Source organism: Serinus canaria, chromosome 2, assembly GCF_022539315.1.
Source record: "Serinus canaria isolate serCan28SL12 chromosome 2, serCan2020, whole genome shotgun sequence".
In the NCBI taxonomy this organism is placed as follows: domain Eukaryota; kingdom Metazoa; phylum Chordata; class Aves; order Passeriformes; family Fringillidae; genus Serinus; species Serinus canaria.
Window position 1 is genome coordinate 102,146,657 of NC_066315.1, and position 23,852 is coordinate 102,170,508.

A 23,852-nucleotide genomic window follows, 5' to 3' on the forward strand; every position below is an offset into this window, starting at 1 on the left:
ACCTGGTAAAGACACTGCAACAGCTCAGGTTGAATATAGAAGAATCAGTGTCCTTTACAAAAAAATGGACTACTTTTATGGTTTTCAATATGTAGCATCAAGACAGTCTCATCAATATTACACAGTTCTTTCCCTACACTATTATTTTGCTCTTAAGCTTGTATTGCTTCATATGTGCACATCTCCCACAAAACCTTCATTAGATAATCCCACCACCTAAAAAGAGTTACAGATGCAGCTGTTGGCCAGCCATTCCTACACCTTTGCAAGTCCTTAGAACCATTCTGTGGCTGTCAGCAAGTCAGGAATGAAGGGCTCAGGTTTTTTTATGCCTTGACTTAGTACAGCCTAAACTCAGAGGTTAATGAGGTGGCAACATCTTGGTCCTTCAAACACTTCAGCACCTGTGTAAATTAAAAAGTTGCTGGAGATCCTGAGTGGTAGAAGCATCCCAGAGAGGCCCAGGTTTCCCTTTTCTAACTGCCAAGTCTCCCTTTTCTAACTGTTATTCTGAGCCCTGCCAAGCCATTTAGGCCAGGTGACAACACCAAATACTTGTCCACCCACAGCAAGGTCCAGTGCAAGTCGGGCAGCCAAGAGCTGAAGACTGCAGTCCATACAAATAGGAAAGGCTCCTGCCCTGTAGCACAGAAATATACCCTTAGGAGATCCTGAAAAAGGCAGGAAGACCACCCACCTGCATCCAAAACATTTAAACCACGAAGAAAGCTCTTTCTTCAAATAAATAGTTTGTTCCATTTCCAGCCTTTTGACAGACAGAGCTCATGAAGACCCTTGTATCCCAGCCAGCAGCTCTGAAACAACAAATGCCCAAGCTCCAAAGGCAAGCTTCCCTTACCCTCAGTCCCATGCCAAAGGCTGGGAACAGATAGCAACTGTGCCTAACCCTTGATCAAAAGGCTCCAGGAATACCCAGAAGGAAAGCTGACCTGTCCCATGAAGATGCAGGCAGCATTTGCCCAAAGACCTGAAAGGTCTTTGCTACTTCAGACCTCAGTCTGATACTTCCCACCTCCTCCATCAGAAGCATCAAATGCCCAGTGTAGATGACAATTGAAAACTCAACTCTGAGCTCTGAATTTTAATTGTAGTGCAAAGCAATTCCGTAGCAAAAGCTATGGAATATCTCATTTCCAAAGCAATATGCCAGTCCATACCAAAGAGACACTCTGGAAGCCAGGCAACATTCACTTCTACCTGGAAACAGATTTTGTGCTCCATAGAAGTGCTGGAAAGCTGCAGACTGGCTAACACTGCCTCAGTGTCTCTGAAGGATGATGTTGAATTCTGCTTACAACCACTCTGATGCATGCAAAAAAAAAACCTCTCTGCACAGAAAATAAGCCATGAGAGCAGCTTTTACATAGTCCTCCTTCATCAGATAGGTCAGAAACTCCTCAGCTGTGACAGTGGCATGCAAGTGTGCTGGCACTGGCCTGGGAAGCCCAAAAAAGTGTGCTTATAGGGCTTGCTTTCTGCAAAAGCCTCTGCCTTGTTACTCAGTTGCAGGGGAGCAGTATGCAGATGCAGTTCAATAGCTGAGGAGCAGACTTGAATCTCAGGTCCTGGAAGAATATTTAAAATGCTGGAGTTGAAGGGAAGATTTACCAGGCCCTGGTCAAGTATAGACACACACCTACTATAATAATTCACTTCTTGTGTTTTGCCCAAGATCTGAATGGCTTCCTGGGCTTTCTGTTCTCCCCCTGCTCCTCTTCCTGATAAAGCTAGCAATTTACTCAAGTAATCTGATGTGCATGAAGCAAAAGGCATTTGAAGCAAACAACCTTTCCTGCAGCACCCAGGTCTTTTCTCTAAGCAATACTGCCCTCTGGCAAGCCATGCCTTAAACATCCACCTCATCCTGCCATGCTAGAAGGCTGTAATTCTACAAGTTCCTTTCCTCAGTTCTATGATATATTTATATGGTCACCAGGCCTTATTTCTCCCCCTCCCATCACCCCCCCCCAAAAAAAAAATAATTGCATCCTTTGCAGACTGGGCATCTAAGATACCTGTTTTTCTGTTTTTCCTGCTAGGATGCCTTTTCAGCATTCTGCTATCACAATGTTAGAGGAGAGGAAGAAACAGGTGGCAGAAGAACCTGACACAAGTACTCTTAAAAACAACATTTCTATATGAAGTTTCATCCTTTAAGTCATCACAGGATGTCACAATCTCTTCATTTTATTCCCTATCAATCAAAACTAAATTAAGTTAGATCAAGAGAAAGCACATAGAATTTATTGGATCCAAGTTTCTCCCTCTTACCAGTTTATTGCACCTTCATAAGCTAAAATTTTGTTGCACTTGATGAGAAATGGAAGCAAGGAGAGAGGAAACAAGTTTAAGTACAATTAGAGATCATCTGTAAAATATGGTTTCAGCTAGAGAATTTTACTGAGATGTATTTGGCCCTGTCTCATTGCACCTTTTGCTAGAGGTTTAATACAGGGCTAGGAGGAAGGGTGAAGGTGGGAGGGGATACAGAGCCACAGTTAATTAACGCATAATAGCAAGTGAGTGGCAAAAACCATCAGAGTTTCATGGTCTGTACCTATATGTTTCTTCCATTGAGACCAAACCCTTTAGACTGAAGTAAATCCTTCAGTTGCCTTATTTGTGTGCAACATTAACTGTTGATCAAGAGGCACAGAAGTTTCAGAGTTTCTTGACATATTCATTTATTAGCTCCATTTTCCCAGTATAAAAGTGGTAAAATCAAGCAACTCACACCTCTCAAAACTGATACCATATTTGATGTCTGTTTTTCTCTGATTACTCACCAAAGTAATCAATGAGCATTCCAAAAGCAGCATTCCAAGCTGCTGTTTAGCAGTAGGCCACTAACTCCTTACCAAGGTTAAATTTATAGGGTTTGTTCACCTACAGAGAGGAAGCCAACAAAAATGGGTGGAGGGTGAAAATAAGAGAAATATGAGCTCTGAAGTGAACAATATTTATGTTTGGTGGAAAGACATTGGCAGAAACAGCACCCTTCATAGGAGCAAGACAGACTTGACAAAGCTGCTTTTTCCTTAGTGGCTCATTCGGATTTTTGTCAGACCACACTGAATGAATTGTTCCCAGAGTACAGATCAAAGACTAAAAAGGCTTGACTTATACTTAATGATCCACCATATCTGTATGTGGATGGAGTTTCAGCATTTAGCATGCACTATGCATATAATAGTGACTGTTGTGTCCCAGAGACCACCACAACCTGGTGGAGAAGGAAAGCTGACACCACCATTCCTCTGAAGAAGAATGCAGTTATTAGCTTTCCAATGAAAGCGTGTAGCTTGCTTTATTAGCCATTGTTTAAAGCACTATAATTAGAAAAAGTGTTAGATATGCAAGATAAACCATCCTCCCTCAAATACTACATGCTCCCCTGCGAGTTATAATCATTATACATCGTGTTAAAGAGGTTTTGTGGAAGTTTCTTTACAGTGACTAGAACCATACAATCATTGTGCCACTTTCACGTTGCAGCAAAAAAACCAATACATCTATAAAATGTGTCCCAGTCATTGCTTTTCTTTATGAGGCTCTCTGAGCAGCTATTAAACAGTAATTATCTTGGATGCTGTACTAATCTTTTAGGTGTTACAGAGGCAGATATTCTGTACATTGTCAGCTGGTTCAATTGTAATCCCTGCTGCCCCTCTTCCCCTCAGCCCCAAGAAGAGTAGAACTCAGTTAAGGTATAATTCATCTGGCCAAGTTAGTCTGCATTTCAAAGTATATCTTTATACTCCCTAAAATGAAACAAGTATGTTACCCAAGATAAACTTAAAATTATTTGCATAAGATAATCAGCACACACTTGAGATTACTTTGATTTTTGGTAGGCATATCATTTATGCAAGCAAACATTCTTTAAAAAGGTAAGATTCATCACTTCTGATAGACGAGGAACTAAAACACCAAGACTGAAGTTATAATTAAAAAGGATGATGTTACAATTAGCTGCTGTATTTTACATGGCAGGGATGTCCTGACTTCATTACTCCTTCACAAAGGCAGCACCAGAGCCCCCATTAAACTGACCAGGTGGGAGGGCTAAACTCCAAACTGATTTGGAAAAAACCTGTTCTGGTAACCCCTCACTCAGGCAGAATCTTTAGATCAAGTCCTCCACACCTGGACACCCCGAGCTGCCACCAGTTCAGCCAAACCTGGCATTCCCATCACCCTTTGGCACCAGCACTTCTGAGGCACCCATGGACCAGGTGAACACCACACAGGGGGACATCTCTTGCACAAGTGCTTCTGTCTTTATTGGAAAGCGCTTTTTGTGTGCAAAGGTGAGGTTTAACACTATCAGACTGACAAAGCCTACAGCTGTGGCTTTGTGACAGCATAGTCCAGGTATTGCCCCCTTACTCTATCCCAGTTTCTCATTGCATTTACACAGATTCCATTATCTCAGCTATAGTTCACAAGTCAGAATAGTTTAGGTGTCTACTTTCCAGCTATCAATTCAGGAGATAATCTTTAATCCAAAATACAGTGCATTACATCATCTCAGCTTCTGCTTATGATGGTCTCCTGCAGTATCCAGCCAGCGCGACTGTCTGCAGTCCAAAGGATTTACTCAGTCAATTAATGGCTCTTCCTAAGCATCTCATATCTACTTAGAAAAGCAAATATGGATTAGCTGTTCCTTTAAAAAATTTATTCTACAAGCACACAAGAAGTCTCCATCTCAAGTGACTGAGTATCCAACCTTGGAGAGAGAGAATATACTGTATCTGAACAGCTAAGCCCTCACAAGTTTTAATTTATAGACATATTTCCAAACCCTGCCTGAGCATCCAAGCCACTCACTGTCAGATCCTTAGTTCACATCTGCCTGAAGCCTTGCTAATCAGACAATTACACAAACACGGCTCAGACAAAAAGAGTGAAAGGACTCCAAGACAGACATTCTTTAGGACCAAAGGATGCAGGCAGAAAACGCTGCAGCCTGGGTACCTGTCAGCTGTGCAGAAAGTGCTGCAAGAGAATACCTGACCAGCACAGAGCATCCAGTCCTCCTTCAGCCACAGCAGCCTGGGCTGCAAGCAGGGCTAGAGGCAGGCACAGAGCTGCTAAAGGTCAGCGTGCTCCTCTCTGGAGGAGCATACCTGAAGGACCAGAGAGAGCTTCTCTCAAGACCATTAAAAAACAAAACAGAACACCTCAGCTTTTTGCTTTTTACTTGCTTGGAGAATGGAAGTCATTTTAGAGAAACAAAACTGAAATATCCTTTTAAAAATTTCTGGCCCTTAAATAAAGAATAAGGAATGATTTTAATCTTGAACTCAGTTACTAGACTTAAAACTGCCCAAAGGAACTAGTAAGTCACTGGTTTTGACACAATACATGACACATATACTATACTATCAATATGTTTGTACCTGGGTATAAACAGAAACATATTAGCTGGAAATTTATTTATTTCACTTATGCAGAATCCACATTATTGTGAAAATTACACTTATGGTATTTAAACAAGAGATTTAACTTCGTAGCTTACACAGTTAATTTGCAAAGAAATATCTTTCACTTCTTTATTGAAGTGTTTCAAACTGAGCTTTCCACTTTTCTGTTCAAGAAACATAATATGTACCTAGCTGGAAACCTGAATATTTTTCAACAAGAGCCTGTATTACACATACCCCTCCTTAGGAAATTTTTAAGCCTGTTAAATAAAAAAATCCTGTTTATTGGTTTATGGAAACATTGTATATGTAAACCATTGAGTCATAACTGGGATGATTTTTTCTGCCATGTAAGCACATTTCTGCAGAGTCATGCTCCTCTTGCAGTTCACCCTGCACTGAGGGACTGCAGATCAAGTCAGACATGAAAAGGTAATGTGATTTGGGTTTTTTCTTTTCCCCAGCCTCCCTACCTGTACCCTCAAAGGAGAACTCAGGAAAATCAGTATATATGCACAGTCCAAGAAACTGCTTCTATTTCAATAAGTAGCTCACATTATGCATGCCTTCTGTCAGATGAACACAGATCCCTCTTCCAAAAATGATATAGAAGCATCTGAGCAGGGGGATGGAAACTGTGACATAAGAGGCAGCCAGTGGAAAGACATATGGAGGCAGAGAAATCAGAAAGATATCAGCAGTTGGCAAATCTCCTCTTACATTTCACATTCATATGCTCACCACATTTAGACACAAAGACAGTATCTAATACTCCAGCACCAGAAGAGAGGCTGTTTCCAGCATTCTCCAAAGAAGCACATTCTATTATAGACATAGCCCTGTGCAGCACAATAATCCTACATTGCTCATCTGAATTTTGCATTTAAGCCAGACAGTGAAACACTGGACTGTAGTGAAATCACACTACATTCCTATTGCACCACCATGCAAGTATGAACTGTCAACTTATATTCATACATTGCCCTTGTGTCCTGGGAAATGAGCAGAGCAAAAAGTTTCAGTGATACTTGACTGTCACCAAGAAATTCTCTTCTCAAATTGAAAAATACTTGTTGAGTACAAAGAAAACTTCTCCCTGGAGCATCTTGGTGTATTCACTCGAGTCAGGTTATACTAAAGAAGTTCTCAAAGTTTTTCCTGATTTTTAGTCTCTCTTGGTTTAGGGTTTGTTTTAGGAGTTTTGGGGCTGTTTTTATTTATCACTGTGAATGCTGTACTTAGACTGGTAATCTTAAAAAAAAAAAAAACAGCAAACATATTTTGTCCTGGTTTCTCTCTTAGCAGGATGTATTGGGCTGGAATGATTCCTCCTTGTGCACCAGGAAGTGAATACTTGAGCAGGGGTATAGCAACTGCACCAGTAGTCTTGGGATGAGTTAGAGAGTTTGCAGCAGGACAGGGCAGAATGTTGCCTCTGCCTGCCCCCCAATAAGCTGAGCTGCCACAAGGAAATGAAAGTTTGCTCCACAAATTACAAATTTAATCTAGTACTACACAAAGTTTTATTAAACTATACAATCTGCCCAGACTTACAAGTTATAGGATCAAATATTATTTTGGACAGAGCTCGAGTCTGTACTTAATTATCCAACTTAATGTGATCTGCTGCTGCTGAAGGTCAGCAAATGCAGAGCTTTTCTCCTTTCCATCCTTGAAGATTTTTTTTTTTGAAGCAACACATTGGGACATCCCAGGTAGCCTTTGACAATGAGCTCCTAAATGTGACAGCAAAAAGCCAACCTCTCACTGCAGCCTATTAACCTTATTAAGTAAACTCATGGGTAATTATCAGCCATGAAGTGTTGAGCTCTCTGTTTGTTGGACACAGACAGAATTTCTTAAGCATCCATTAAGAAGCTATTAAGACACATGCAGGCACTTGAGTACAGCAGGAACAAATTAACTGCTTTGATATATTTTGTGATTGTTGTTGAGTCTTCAAAGAAACAGCAATCCTGAAAGATAACTTTTCCATCTTAATTTGTTAGGATTCTCTTGGGGAGGAGCAGCAGCTCTAGGTAGTATTAGGCAAACATTACTTACGTGCTGTGGCTTGTGCAGCGTGCCAGAATTATTGTAAGCAATTACTAGCCTCATATTCAAACAAAATTAACATGGCACAAACATCTTACAGCTATTGTAATTTTCTATGGCTGAAGTGCTCTTGAGCCATTTCAGGCAGGTCAGAGATGCTCAAAGAAGAGGCAGCTTTTTTGCAGGTCAGTTATCTGCACTTCAAATGTGATGCCAACACACAAGAGACTAGCAGGAGCAGAAGAGGAAATGCAGAGCACTCGCTAGATGAGATACATCAGGGAACAAATAAATGGGGATTTTTGAAATGTCAAGCTTGTTTCTGTAGAAGTTCCAACAAGGCCATAACTCAGAAGCATTCACAGGAAAACAAAATATTACCTAATGCTAAAAAATAAGTAATTGTAATATATTTGTGGAATACACCTTCAGCATATATGTAGGCTCACACCTTCTTTAGAAGCTGCTTTGAGTTTTGTTCAGTCACTGAAAAGAGAAACCATGCTTTACTTAATTAACTGCTCAAACGATCTATAAAGAAGGTATTTGCAGGAGTTATTTTGTCTTTATTATGGATTTTTAGGAAGCAGTAATTCACTTTTCTATATCAAGAGGGAGGCAGAAGAGAGAGTACATAAAGCTATAAATACTATTAATTGCAGAGTAAGGCACAATATCTTTAAGAGTTATGGAAACTGTCCCATCTCCTTTATTCCTTTTGCATCTGACGATCAAGTTGAAGAGAAAGAGTAATTGAACCATTCCATCAAAACCCTGGTGCGGATTAAACCCTTGCCAAGAATGAGCTAGCATTGATTACTTATGAGAGCTAGCAGTTTTAGAGCTGGTTTAGAGGCATAGAATAAGCCCAGAACCTCAGAAGCTGGGCCTTGAATGAGCAGACAGCTGTGCCACCAGCAGGAAGGAGACAAAAGCATCAGTAGCTTTAGAAGCAATTCAAATAGATCAAGAAGAGACATCAACTGTAGTTGATCTATTTAAATTCATGAGATCATATTTGGAAACATGGAAGAGAGCTGCAGGAATGATACATGTCTTTGAATTAAGTCTTGCAGAAAATTTATCTTTCGATAATCTGTCTTAACATCTCAAGGCAGACTGACACCATTAGATGCAACATCAATAAAAGGAATAAAGAACACAAAAACTAATGATTAATAAAAGAGCTCTGAAAAAAACCACACTGGGTTGGAAGAGGGCTGTTTTTTTAGAATTAGACACTATGGCAACAAGAATTTTTAGTTACAGCTTGTATACATATATATATACACACACTGTATATGTGTATATATACATACATTTTTGTAACCTAAACATGCATCTTACTTATACAGGCTGCTGATATGTGTCATCATAAGAGTATAAATCAGATCACTCTCTCCTTAACTGCAAATACCCTTTACACTGCATACCCATAAGTTCCTTTCAGCACTAAAAGGATCCCAAAAGCGAGGACAGATTATCTAACACAGAACAGCAAGGATTTATCCCTGTTAGAAGTCTGCAGAGGACCCACAAATCCACTCTGCAGATCAGAGCAAGCCCCTTAAGGAAGCAATTTTCCCCTCACAATATCACCCTTTTGCCTTCCCAGATTAAGATTTCTCCAGGGCCATGCTCTATTAAAGCAGTTGGAAAGCCTGAAGAAAGTCACAGCAGACTTGCTGCATAGCTAAGTGGAAGAGAGGCAAATGGGATTTAGACAGTTACTGCCTAGGTGAAAAGGAGCACCAGCCACAGACAGGAGCTGGGGCAGCAAGACAGAGCAGGCAGCCAGTGGTCAGCAAGGGACAGGGCAAAGTGATCACCCCTTTTCATTGCCCCTTACCCAAGCAGAGCTCCCCAGCCCCTCGGCAATGTTGGGCAGAGCCACAAGACATCCCTCCCTAGGGGATGGAATGCTCTCAGCTCAGGCTACCACCCCTCAGGCACACTGCTAAGCACTCCCAGGCAAGGTAGACCTGCATTACCAGGGCTCATCTGCACTTCTTGGGCAAACAAAACAGAAGATTTACACTTCAAAGCTATTGACCTGGCATTGTTCCAATAAACACCAGGTTCCTATCCAGGCTGTTATCAAAATCACATGCCAGACCCAAAGGACAACCTTAAAGCTGAGAGAAACTTTACTGTCCTGTTTCTCTGAAGAGCATCATGACAGCAAACAACAGAACAAACAAAAATAGTGTACACAAGTAACAAAGAAGTGGGACACTTTTTTCATTAACTATTCCCAGTGGTGGCAGCTGATTAGTCCTATAGACACTTGGTAACTACCTTGAATTTAGGTTATTTTTTCAAGCTGCAGCTCTTTGAAGGCCTATTAAGGGCAATACCAGAATCACTCAGAATTTATTCCTCTTTAGTTTTCCAATCACAAATAGACACAGCCAAAAAAAAAAATCCTGAGAACAGAAATTTAAAATAGGATCTGTATAAACAATTCATAACTCAAATTCATAGCAGACTGCTACCTCCTGCTACACAAGCCAGCACTAATGGACAGCACTACAATAGTTTTATACCTCAAGGAGCACATTTCAAAGGGAGATCCTCTTAGAAGCAAAAACAGGGTCATAAGGTACAGTACAGAACCATAATAAAAAGCCACAAAGCAAACATGCTGAGCAATTACATTTTTCTGCCTATAATGGCTGCATTTTTACCCTCACTAATATCAAATTAGCTCAGACCACACCATCCCCTCTCCTCTCTCTCAACCCACAACGTCCTATTGCCCTTAACTATTTTCAAGCACATCAGCAGAAGCCATAACTTGCCATTTCTCTGCACACAGCACATTTGCTTAACCAAATACACCTCTTCAAACTGCAACTCTATAACCATGAAAACAGTTATGAAGTTAAACTTAGCCATCCATTAATTTACCTACCTGCTCAAAACAATATCAAAAGCTTACATGGAAGTCCTTTAAAGTGCTTTGGTCAGCAACAATTATGACACTAGACATAAATCTTTTAACTAAAACTTTCACTACCTGTAGACAGAAGGGAGACAGCCCTGGGTTGGGGTTTTATACCAAATCCAGTTCACATGACTGAGGCTTTCTCATGAGTGTGACTCATCTGCACCTGTGATGAATAAAGTGCTTTAAGCTGAAGCTGAGCTACTTGCTACAAGTAACTGCTTATCAGATAGAATTGGGAAGGCAGCAGAGCAAACATTGATACAGCAGAAATACCCAATATTTTCTCAATAGATTTACTGCTTTGGCCTCTTTTCTCACACAAAATACCTGAGGATCTTGAACACTCTCTTGTTAATGAATAAATGACTAGGGCTGGCTGTGGCCTACTTGTAAAAAGCTTCTCCTTTACTTTGCTTTCTTCCTTCTTTACTGTTGCTCTGAAATTGGCTGAGAATACACTCCTGGTGGTATTTACAGATGAAGTTAGGTTAAGGTGTGTGTGGTAAAGCTTTGTAGGCAATGTGGCTACTTTAGCATGTTGCTTTTAAAGGAAAGGATTAAACTTATTTGAGCTGAGGCATTTCCAGCATTTTTAAATTACTAAATTGACTACTGTTCAATATGTGCCCCTAAGCAAGCAATATAATTAGATGAGCTGTGAGTGTTTAAATAAAAAATTCTTAAAAGAATAGTCTGGCCTTTGGGAAGGCAAGAAAGCTAAAGCAGCTGTTGCACAACTTGCTGGTACTCCTGAACATACTTTTCTCAAATCATGCTTCAAAGGGAGAATACAGATTACATTGCAGACTCTACTGAGTCCTGTACTCAAATCTCCATTGATAACTCTCTCCAGAGTAAGTTAGGGCCTCTGCATTTTTTTTAATCATAAAAAATTACACTGCATGTCATTGGATCACAATAACTGACGTCTTTAAACAGTGCTGACAAGTATTTTGTGAAAAATATCTCATTTGAGGTTAGCTATGGGTCAACTGAAAGATGGATTGACCAGTAAAACAGGAAGATCCTGAAATCTTCTGACACAATATCCAGAAAATGAGGCTGTTTTCTTTTCCTAAGGAAGTCCAGTTACTGACAGAATTTCTCTGTATTTGTGGACCTACGGGTGTGATTTATGTAGGTCACAGCTGGGTTGTTTTCTTGTCATCCTGATTTCTTCACCAGCTTTCCCTCTGGTTGTGGAGGAGTCTGCTGCATCCCACAGCACCCTACTCCTTGCCAGAGACAGGGGATGAAGACTGGATGACCCATGTGATGTTCAGCACAGGGACTGGTGGTATAAGCTCTAGATGGTGAAGTAAATCTTGTGGGAGTAATTCCTCATGCAAGGGAACACTGGACCCTCATTGCTGGACCTGGGATGAAGCTCCTGCTGTTTGGAGTGTGGCTGACATGACCTTATCCCTACCACTGTCCTAAGCCAGAGCATCCTCTCCTGGTTCCCTTTTGGGGCAGAGTGGGGGACCTTCACCACCCTGGGGCCATAAATGAGCTGTAGCTGTAATGGTTCATTGTGCAAGTGAGAAGCAGCACTTCTTGTGAGAGCTATCCAGATAGGTTATGAGTGTTATTCAGTATTTTCTTTAATACTATTCTTTGTGAAGATTGACTATTATTTTTTTAATTGACTTTGTAGACAAATGAGTATTTGGAGCAAGCAAAAGTTCATATCTGCCTCTCGTCACAGCCCTGCTAATTGGTCTCCTGTAGGAGCACACTAATGAAATTTGGTGCCTGCTGCATGGACAGAAGGCACTCACAGTTTCAAGGGGCAAGAAGGGACAGCCTGGTGGGCAGTGAGAGGCAGTGATGCCCTGTGACAAGTTTCTGTATCAGAAATAGCCATTTTCAAATAGCAATAGCAATTTTCAAATGCTCCCAAGAAAGAAAAAAACATTCCAAGGGCTTGTATTAATTGTTCTTTTTATTTTATTCTTCTTTTGTCCTATGACAAATATATTCTTCATTTTGGTCTAAATCTGCAATAAAATGCTTTTATGGTTACCTAAATGGCTTGGTTCAGATTTTAATCACTCACTGAAGACTCATACTTTCCCTGTTGTGAATGCTGCCACTTGAACAGCTGACTCAATTACATTTTCAGAAAGGTAGTTTTAAAAAAAGGAACAGTGTTGGAATAAAGTGCTTCTATTTCTCTGTGGTTTAGTTTAAATTAACTATGCAGGGTGTCCTCCAGAAAACTATAATGATTAGTGGTGCAGTACAGTTTTGTGGTGCTGTCTTGAAAATATCAGAACAATCCTTGCCCGGAGAGACTGTTTTGATAGGAATCACTTCCTTTTGTGTGGAGATGGCATGACCTTTAAAGATTTGATACCCTTCTCTACCATTTACAGATGCTGTGGTGTACATTTAATCTCAGGTATGCCAACCTTACTAAACTTTGAAGTGTAAAAATCTTCTGTTTACAGACTGGTCTCTCCTCAAAGGAAATCTTTAGGGTTTTTCTCATCTGGTGCCTGAGCTGGCATTTTTCTGTCCAAATCAGCCCCTGATGGGTTCTGGCTAGGGTGATATCAGCACTTTTACTCAGGTGATCCCCAGCTACTCATCTCTTGACACGGGGCCTGCAGAAACAGCTGATGGCTGATGGGCAGTTTGCTGGGACTCACCACTCTGTCTTACTGCTCTGTGCTGGGATAGGGTTTGATTGCTTCTCCACCAGCAGGCACAGGGCAGGACATGCTTGGTGGTCTAAGCTCAGGCATTTCTGTGCGTAGAACTTGTGGTTTTGGGCACAAACCTAGACTTTGGGCTGCACCAGGTGCACAGCATGCAGTGTGCCCTACAGAGCACGTTGCAGGGATGGGGATGTTGATGGTGAATCTCATATCTATTTTCCCACCAAGCACTTGTGCAGGATGTGTAAAAGTGTAATCAAATTAGATGTCTTCTACCTATAGCTGGTCTTGATTTAAACATCTGTGCAAGGAAGGACAGAAGTTTTTATATTTTCTAGCCTCTGGAAGTGGTAAAGGCCTACACAATGAAATACACTAGGAATGTATACAATGCTAATGTAATTGCCAAGAAACAGTTAGGAAAAATTCTCCTAGCCCTCATTCCTTCACTCAAAAGCATATTCATTTCTTAATTACACTCTTGTGAGATTGTCCTTTAAGAAGGAGCTGGATTGAAACCGCCAGCCAGTAATACCTGGTATCTTTTCCTTTCTACTGTGAGTCCATGCTCACAGTACTCTTAACAGCATATTTTCTTGGAGCATATTTCTTTGCTTTTGCTAACTGGAAGGAAACTTTCATATATTCATATATAAATGAAATATATAGGATACTTGAAGTCTACCATCTGGGTACAAAGAGCCAAAAATCACATAGGAGATCTAATAGTTAATTTTTCTTTAATGGTCTGTCTCTAGGAATATCATTCTCTGATTTTCTCCAGTTCCTAAAGAATAATTTGGCTGCCTGTGCAAGCTCAATTTGAGTGTGATTCCACAGCTGCAGAAACCCATTGATGTGTGGTAGTGAGCAAATCACTGCATTTTTTTCAGGGCTCAGCTGTTTAAAATATACTGAATGCAAAATCACTGGTAAGTTACAATGTGTTTTAATTACACTAATTAAAGCTTCTGTAGTATGGCACAGTCCATGATATTTCATTGCAAATTATAGCTCATGTACCTACCATGGCAAGCAGGCATTTTCCCGCATCTCTTTATTCAAAAACTAGGAAGAATGGGAAGAAACAAACTTTTCAAGCTAAATTGCAGACTAACTAGCTGAAGTCTTTTGACACATTTTTTAGCACCTCTACAATGAGAAAAACATTTAAATTATGGGTCTGAAGAGCTTCATCTGATGGTAGGAGAATAAGAAATCCTTCCTTAGGCTTTGGTCTGGTTCTATTTTTATCAGGTTGACTACACCATACAAAAGGGTACACTTAATATTGCTCATCACACTGTGTACCATGGCGTGCAGATTGCAAGTCTTTCTGCTGCAGACAGGAACTCATCACGCTCATTAATGGCAAGTGGATGTCAAACTAGTTTGGGAAATATTTATTTGGACGTTTTGCATCAAGATGAAGACGGAGAATCTTAGAAAATGTTTTTCTGGCTTCACTGGATATATGTTATGGATTTCCTGGAGTACCCCTTCCATGTTTCCTGCTACAGCTTGAATTGCTTTTCCTGTCTCGGCATGGCTGAAGACAGGCCTTTGTAACTTAATAGTTTTTTTCAAAGAAGTTCTGAGTAAATATTAACAGTAGTTTCTATCCAGCCTGGTTACAGTCACCCAGACTTGGTATGGACCTCCACATGAGTGCCTGAAAGAAGCCTCAGAGCCCCAGGGGGTACTGCCCTGAAAGGCAGAGGAACTTAAAAGAGCTGGTTGACCTTCCCAAGCAACCCTCTTCAAGGGTAGGGAAGCTGTGTTTCTGTGCTCAGGACAATGAACGTGAGTCAGGATGCCAGCTTGGCTGAGTGTGTAACTCCCAATGAGCTCAAGCCACAAGAATTGGAGGCAGTGACAGACGATCCACAGACGATGTAGAGTAACCACCCAGTATTCCTGTATCAGGAATAGTGTGGCCAGCAGGAGCAGGGAGGTCATTCTTCCCCTCTGCTCAGCACTGGTGAGGCTGCACCTTGAGTGCTGTGTCCGGTTCTGGCCACTCAGTTTGGGAAGGACTTTGAGATGCTTGAGCCCGTCCAGAAGAGGCTGGCGAGGGGCTTGAAACACAAGTGCTGTGAGGAACGACTGAGGGAGCTGGGGGTGTTTAGTCTGGAGAAAAGGAGACTTAGAGGTGACCTTATCACTCTCTACAACTTCCTGAAAGGTGGCTGTAGTCAGGCAGGGGTTGGTCTCTTTCACCAGGCAACAGCTGACAGAACGAGAGGACACAGTCTCAAGCTGTGTCAAGGGAAATATAGGCTGGATATTAGGAAAAGGTTTTTCACAGAAAGAGTGACAAAGTTGTGGAATGGTCTGCCCAGGGAGGTGGTGGAGTCACCATCCCTGCATGTGTTTAATAAAAGACTGGATGTGGCACTCAATGCTATGGTTTAGTTGAGGTGTTAGGGCATGGGTTAGACTTGATGATCGTGAAGGTCTCTTCCAACCTAGTCATTCTGTGAATTCTGTGAATTATTTCAGGGAGAAAGTTTGGAAAGCCAAGCACAACTGGATTTGATACCACATAGATATGAAGGCTAAGAAGACAACCTTCTGTAACTACCTCAGCAGCAAAAGGAATACCAAGGAATATGCTACTTACTGCTGTCTAGAGGCAGACAAACTAATGGCAAATGGCATTGACAAGGGTTTGATTATCAAGGTCCTCTTCTCATCACTCTTTATTAGCAAGGTTTGATCTCAGACCTCACAGTTTCTGCTCTTAGTAGCAGCACTTAGAAAATTGAAGGAGGTGAAATGAACATACATGTCCCCACTGCGATAGGGGAGAATTGAATTCAAGGATGGAAGTGGTCCATGTCATGCAAAATTGCTCTTAGTGTTCAGGAGAGGTTTCTCATTACTGTGAAAAGAGGAATCTTATTTCCATTTTCAAAAAAAAAAAAAAAAAGAAAAAGAAAAGGCAATGAAGAAACAACTAGAGCCTGGCTAACCTCACATCACTACGTAGGAACATTACAAAACAAGTCCTCACAGGAGCCCTGCCCAAGTACATGGCAAACTGAAAGTTTTTGGAAACAACTAACACAGATTTAGCATGAGCAAATGAAAAATGATTGAGCTGGTTGTATTCTGTAGAAAAATATAGAGCTCTGTCAGTGAAGGGAGAACAGTGTATGTTGCATACTTTTACTTTGGCTTTTACTTTGACAGGTTATTTTATAGTAAACTTGTAGGCAAACTGGGCAAACTGTGAGGATTCACTTCAAGGTAGACAAAAAATTGGCTGGGCTTTCTTGACTAACACAGTAATAGTGAGTCACTGAAAGGCTGGACAGCCATGTACAAGTAGTATTTCTCAGGTATCACACAGTATCTCCATTGATTATGATACTGTTTGGGTTTTGCCTTCTTTTCTTTTACATGTTTTCTGTATTCTTCAGAGGTATATTTGTAACTCTGTCACCTACTGTATTAGTAGCTAGCTTTCCCAGTACTTTCCCATGGTCTTTCTCTAAGCAGAAAGACAAAACAAATTCCAGAGCTCCAAGCCCCAGGATGTACAAGGCCCCATTGCTGTCTTGGTTCTTCCTGGGAGCCAAGGCCGAGAACAACTCTTGGAGATACATTCTCTGGACAAAGTACAACTAGTGCTGAAGGGGGGACTCCAGAGAAGGGGCTAGACCTGGGGGGAATTACATCACCACTTGTCCTCCCAATTGGGGCTTTTATCAATTATGCAAATTTCCTAAAACTTATAAAATGTGCTCATCCCTGTGGGGGTGGGCTTTTGTGAACATCTTTCCTTAATTGCCTCTGGAGGCCTTCAAATAAGGATACCCTTTTATACTATCTCCTTAATAAAATTAGCTTGAGTTTCATTTCCAGGCTGAGAAAAAGGCAACAGTTATCTTGGATGAGAGGATGAAGTGTGCTTTTAGCAAATTTTTGGGTGATAGAAAATTTGGGGTGAAGTAGCTGAAGGACCAAAAGGCAGGACTCTCAAGCTGAGGACCTTCTGCAAGCTGTAGCAGTGGACTGACAGCAAACGTCATGATGCTCAATAAAAACAAGCATGGAGTCTTGTATCTGGGATGTATCTGGGATCATGTGCATTGGGACTGACTGGCTGTGGAGCAGCTCTGCTGGATGGGACCTGGAAATCCTGACAGACAAGCTTAACATGAGTCAGCCACACGCTGTTATGGCAATGGGAACCATCTACATACATACACTGGAAGAGCATGTGCTTTTTCCTTTCCTCTTGGCACTTGTGGGACAACATCTGGAGAGCTGTGACCAGTTTCTATCTCCCCAGCACAAAGAAATACATGGATGTGCTGGAGAAAGTCACAAAGATGTCTGGAGCACAAGACATGGGAGAGGAGAAGGAACTGGATTTTTCAACCCTAAAAAGGAAAGGGCAAAGAGATTGAATTGCTGTCTACTGTTGCCAACATATTTTATGAAAAATCCTTTACTTAGGATTTTTCCTTTCCTTAGAGCTGAGAAGCCTCAGGAACAACAGTAAACAATTCTTATCTGCTGCTGTGGAATGCCACGGGAAAATCTGTGATTGGCCCCGTCGGACTGTTTCCAATTAAGAGCCTATCACAATTCACCTGTTCGGCCCGTCTCGGGCTGAGAAGACTTCAGTTTACACATTCCTATTCTATTCTTAGCTTAGCCTTGTAGTGAAATCCATCTCTTTATTCTTTTAGTATAGTTTCTATATCTTATATATCATATCATAATAAATCAAAGCCTTCTGATACATGGAGTCAACGTTGTCGTCTCTTCCCTCATCATGGGACCACAGAAAACCGCTGTAACAGTCTACAACCACCCATGAGGGTGTTTACAGTGGAGATGGGGACAGATATAGCAGTAGTGACAGGGCAATAGGATGTGCTGCAGCCTTTGCAAAAGACAGTGGTTAAACTCTGGAGCAAGCTGCCCAGGAGTTCTGAGCAGACTCCATCCTTGGAAAATGCTAAAGATCAGGGCTTATTCTTTCCTGTCATAGCCCAAAAAGCATGCAGAACATTTGGTGATGAACATCTATATAGCAAAACCTTTACATGTTGTGATAGTCTCTTCTCTCTTGTCTTTCTCAGCTCTGTCTAACACCTCCATCCTTTCAACACCAGATCTTTTAAACTGGTTTTTCCTGGGTATCTTTTCTCTCCTTGGAATTCTGCCTGCACTTGGTGGCTTCCAGAACTGGACACAGGGTCCTAACTACTGATCCTGGGCACCACATAAGGGGGAAAAAACCCCAACCTGTTTCTTTGTAGCCGTGATATTTTCTGTAAAATCCTTTCCTTAGGATTTTTTCTCATGAGAAGCTGAGAGGCCTCAGGAACAAAATGGAAACAATAATTATCTGCTGCTGTGGAATGCAACAAGTGGATCTGTGATTGGTCTCATGTGGTTGTTTCTAATTAATAGCCAATCACAGTCCAGCTGTCTCGGATTGTCTCAGTCAGTGCGAGCCTTTGTTATTCATTCCTTTTCTATTCTTTGCTAGCCTTCTAATGAAATCCTTTCTTCTATTCTTTTAGTATAGTTTTAATATAACATATAATAAAATAATAAATCAAGCCTTCTGAAACATGGAGTCAACATTCTTGTCTCTTTCCTCATCCTGGGACCCCTGCAAACAATGTCACATTTCTTACAACTTGACTATGATTCTTAGGTTACAGAATACAAAAATTTAGTTTGTTTTTGTTAAATTGACATCACAACATCAGCATGTATGTAGTTAGGGATTAGCTAACTACAGTAGTTAGTAATTTGTTTGGGCTAGGTCAGCTTCTGTAGTGGTGGTATTTGGCTGCATGGTTCATACTCTGGTTTTTTTTCATTTCCTCTCTTGTTCCCCTGCAGTTTCATGCATTGAAATAAATTTTACAAATTTCAGACATTTATCTCTTGTCTTCAAAGGTGTAGAGTTTGAGGTATCCTTTTCAGAGTGCCCCAAATTGGCTTTTGTTCCTTCTCTGAGATGGAATTTATTAACAGAAATATTGGATTATGGCACTGTATTACCCACCACACTAAGTTTGTAGCTAACATCATGTTCAGTGGCAATAGCAGACCTCTTCAGCACTGAGGGGAAATAACCAACACCAAACAAGCCCCAGCATTTCTTGACACTTTTAACTTGTTCTTCCTTAGTCCTAAAGTTAAGCTTTCTGATTTGTTCTGCAAATTTCTTTTTCAGAGATGCACTCTGAACTTTTCCTGTTCTCAGACCTTCTTTGTCCTCAATGAATATTCAAAGAGAATTGTTCCAAGATTACTTTGGCTTCTTTCCCTAGACTCCTTCCTGAAATTTCAGCTATCCTGACAATTAAAATACTTTTAACTCTTTATGAGTATTAAATATTTTTTTCCAGATTATGGCCTGTGTCTTTGTCTTCTGCTTAAAATTGCATTGAATATCTGGCCACAAATAACCTTAATTGCAGGTGAGATACAGATCCAAAATACACACTTAAAAAAATCCCAGCATAGAAGCCACTGTTTTTGCAGAAAACTGTTTTTTATGTAAACATTTACAACTGAATTGGTTCTCCTGGATCCTTCTTCTTACCTTTTTTCTCCATACAATCTATATTAAGTGCGTAATTCTATTTCTTTTTACTGATCTTTATTTTTTCTGTTTTGCCTCAGAAATACCCTTCACTTCACATTGGTCAGTGTTTAATCTCCACATTGATATTCATTTCCAACGGGACACTTCCCCACTGTCACATTATTGTCATTTACCAAAGCCTTTTCCAGAAAGTGATCTGACATAATGGATGTTTCACAAGCTTCATGTGGGCTGACATTACTGAAGCTGTGCTGTATGTTGTTAAGGTAGGAATTATGCACTTGTTTTCAAAACAAAATCTTGCTCTTAGTAGTGATCTTAATTTTTCAGGACAGAGATTTGGTCTAAATATTTATAGCTGAGCCAGTTCTGCAAGAAAAGTGACAAAAACCCAAAAAAATCATGTGCATCTTAAAGACTGAAATTACTTTTTTTTAAATCAAACATTCTGATTTGATAGTAAATATGCAAAGGTATTGTTTAGGAATGTATCACTTAAATGCAAATGTAAATGCAGATGCTAGGATTTACATTGCACTTCTTTCTATCCCCTGAACAGCTAGTGCATATCAGCTAAAGACAAAAAACTGGTAGAAGGGAAGTAGTCTGTCATTCATGGCTAGCTTAACATGAAGCAGAAGGAAATGGAGAAATAATCTTCACAGTTCTTATTGATCCCTTTATATTATTACAAGCTAGAAAGTCAAGCTATTTATTGACTGAACTTTGGATAGCCATCTCTGATTAGCTCAGCTTTCATGAACAAACCTTACAGTTCAGTGAAAATTCTGCATACTGTCAAAAAGTGTAGGAAGATGTGAAGTTACAAAACAGATGTCATTTTTCTTCTTTACCAAACAAATTCAAAAATATTCAAGGTTAACCTTATCACAGTTGATGACAAAACAGAAGGTGTTGACATGCTTCTGAACTTACATTTTTCTCATTTTTATTGAAAAATAAGGTATTTGTCAAAGATTGACAAAATATAGACTCACAAGAAGGGATATATTCAACTATAAGAATTTTCTGGATGAAGTCATACTTGCTTACTGAAATTCTCAGCCCAAATGTAATGATGCCTCTACACTCATGTTGCCTTTGGCAAACATACTTGCAGAGTAATATCACTTAAGTTCCAGCCTGACATCCTCTGGTCACAGAGGTTTCTCCCTGGAAAACTTTGAATTTGCAAGACCAGCAAGGTTGGATTCTTCACTGGCAAATCAAAAAGAGCAGAGGGACCTGCCCTGGGGCACGGTCCTGTGCCATCTTTAGTACAGTCTTTAGGTTCAGACAGAGAGGACAATGCAGCCCTTGACATCTCACATTCTGTAACTCCTCAGCAGTCTATAGCAAACTCAGCAAAAAAAACTACTATGAGACCAAGAAAATCTAGGGTCATGTGTGTTTCCAGACCTGTTCCAGGAAAGAAAACTTCTTACTATCTGAAGATCTTTGGTCAACAATTATTCTGTCCTCCACATTCCATAAAAAATGGATCTCTAACACCCCTTTGGTGGTGGGCTCAGAGAAGGTGGAAATTTACTTCAGATCTAGAGGTGGGTGTAACCATGAGCTTTTGAGCAAGATGCCTTAGCTAGGTGCCTGGTAACTTGGATTTTACTAGAAATAAAGACATACTCTCATTTTCAAGCTTCTTTCTAGGACAGGAAGGTTTCAAAATATTAGAGCTCAACTCAACAGGAATGAGACAAGAAGAAAACTGAACTTACAAATAAGTGGAGTAAAGTAAGGAAAAAAGGTGGCATTAAGACTAAACAGACAAAGTATTCTCAGAAGAGAAGGATCAATTAATCTTTTAAAATCACATAATCAGACACTCATAATCTTTCATACCCAACTTTAGCTGCACAGAATAGACCCTAGTGATAAGAGTTAAAGGCAGCTAATCTGTACTAGTTCTCCTCATGATGCTTTTTCCACAAATGATATGAAATACCAAGGTATAACTGTATTCTTTGGGTAAGAAAAAAATCCACAATTGAGTCTAAAATTTAACCTTAATGACCATTCATATTGATCCAATTGGATAAAAAGATTAAGGCCTAGGGATGTTCTTCCTCCAGGGGATGCAGAGTACCCAGTTCCGTCCCCTGGGATGAGCAGCCATGAGGGATCCAACACTGCAGAATCACTTTTTTCCCCTCTTCCTTTGGACCTGCAATGAGAGAGTACTGTTTGCAATTCAAGCCCTCTCTTCTGAAAGAAATTAATTTCCAATTTATATTGCATCAGTTGCAATGCTAGGAAGCACCGGTGGACTTTTGCTGGCATTTCCCTAAGCTTCTTAAATTCATCACGTCTTAAATCCAGAAGATAAATATTCACAGGATTTTTGGTTTAAAACTAGTCCTTTTGGGCTGTTTTATATGAGCAAACTTAGAAAAGTGCTGCCTGAAATGAAATGTGAAGTAACAGCATCTTGGATTACCAACAGCCATTTTTAAAATAGCTGCTTTTAATTACTGAGCTCTAAATCAAAAAGTCAGTGCAACATCAAGGGTGCTTTTCTCTATTGAATGTGAACACCATTTAAAAGTGAGATGTCTTCTAACCCTTTAATTTACACCTTCTTGGGATGGTTCTGAGTCACAGTTTTAATTTCTCCCTATTTTTTCCTCCATGGGTTGCAAAACACATTTCAAAGTCTCAAATAAGTGAAGAGACTTGATCCAAAATTCCTTGGCAAATCTCCCTCCTATTGTGAGAAATATTGGATGCCAAGAGTCCAAGACTGAACTCTGTAAGGACAGAGTTTTCCCAACACTCCTGGGTCACTTCAAATATCTTTTGAAAATCTGACCTTTGTAAATCGGGTGGCTGAAGTGTTGCTATCTCTATTTTCCTGCAGCAACATTCCTTTATCCCTAACATGGGGATAAATGTTGACATTTATTTTTGTCATTTTGACATTTCAGAAAATTAGAAGAATGCTTGATTTCTATGTGGCTCTTGTATCCAAAACAGAACCTCCATATGCCCCAAACTCACACAGAAGAAGAGGAGTGTATTAAATGTTGCCACCACTGAGCTCTTGTATTCCTCCCAAAAACATAGTGGAAGACTATCATAATTATGTAAAACTTTTACAAGGCTCATAGTGTTACTACCACAACACTGCTTCTGACATGAATGAGAGGAGTTTCATTCACAAGAGAGACAAATTTCATTCAGGTATTTGTTACATCCTGCTGATGGCTTAGTTAGCTTCTAGTATGTGAGTTTTTATCTTAGTAATGGAAAAAACATTTCTTGACTATGGTATTTTCTGAAGCCAATTTACTCAAGAGGTGCAGAAGGCAAGCAGTACGGTGGGTGATTTCTGATGTTCTGACAGTACATGATTTGGTGTGGGGGAACATTTATTAAACAAACAACATTAACTTGACCTAAGACTGAAGTTTGATCTCTAACAGGAAGACCTATCTAATGATTAAACCATGGAATTAGGCTGTGAGGACTATAGATAATAAAAGCCTGGGGTGCTTATAACCGGGATGCTGTAATTCTTCATTCCAGACACATGCTGACCACAATGAAATCCAAGGACCAAGGGAGATGATTTAGAGCCACTCACTGAGAAAAGAGCTGCTTCCAGCCAGCCCAAGGAAAGGATTAATACAGGACTGAAGGCTGGACTCTGACCTCTTTTGAGGCTAGGTGCCTGAGGGAAGCATTCGAGGTGATTCACAGCAGGGCAAGATTCACTGAACCAGAAGGGAGGTCTTAAGGAAGCTGACTCCACTTTTCTTAGCTCTGTGGTATGTAGCTGAGAACAGGCAAGGTTTGCCCCAGGTAAAATGGACTGTTTTGCCCTAGGCAATCACAGAAAAGTTGGAATGACCCTGAGACCATATAAGTGGGGATCCCCACCCAATAGGGCTGTGATTTAGAAAATGAGGTACTGCCCAGGGGAGTGGGTTCTGTTGGGAGAAGAAGGAAAAAGGAGGGCCACTTATTACCCCTTGACACAGCAGACTGACTTGGTTGAATGGTACATAGTGCTGCCACTCTTTCTCTCCTCTACCTGTAGCACCATCATTTAAGCCTTAGAGAAGCCATGCTCCTGCAGTGACCTGATGAGATTCCCAAAAACATTTAGCCCAAGAGAAAGGATGCACTGT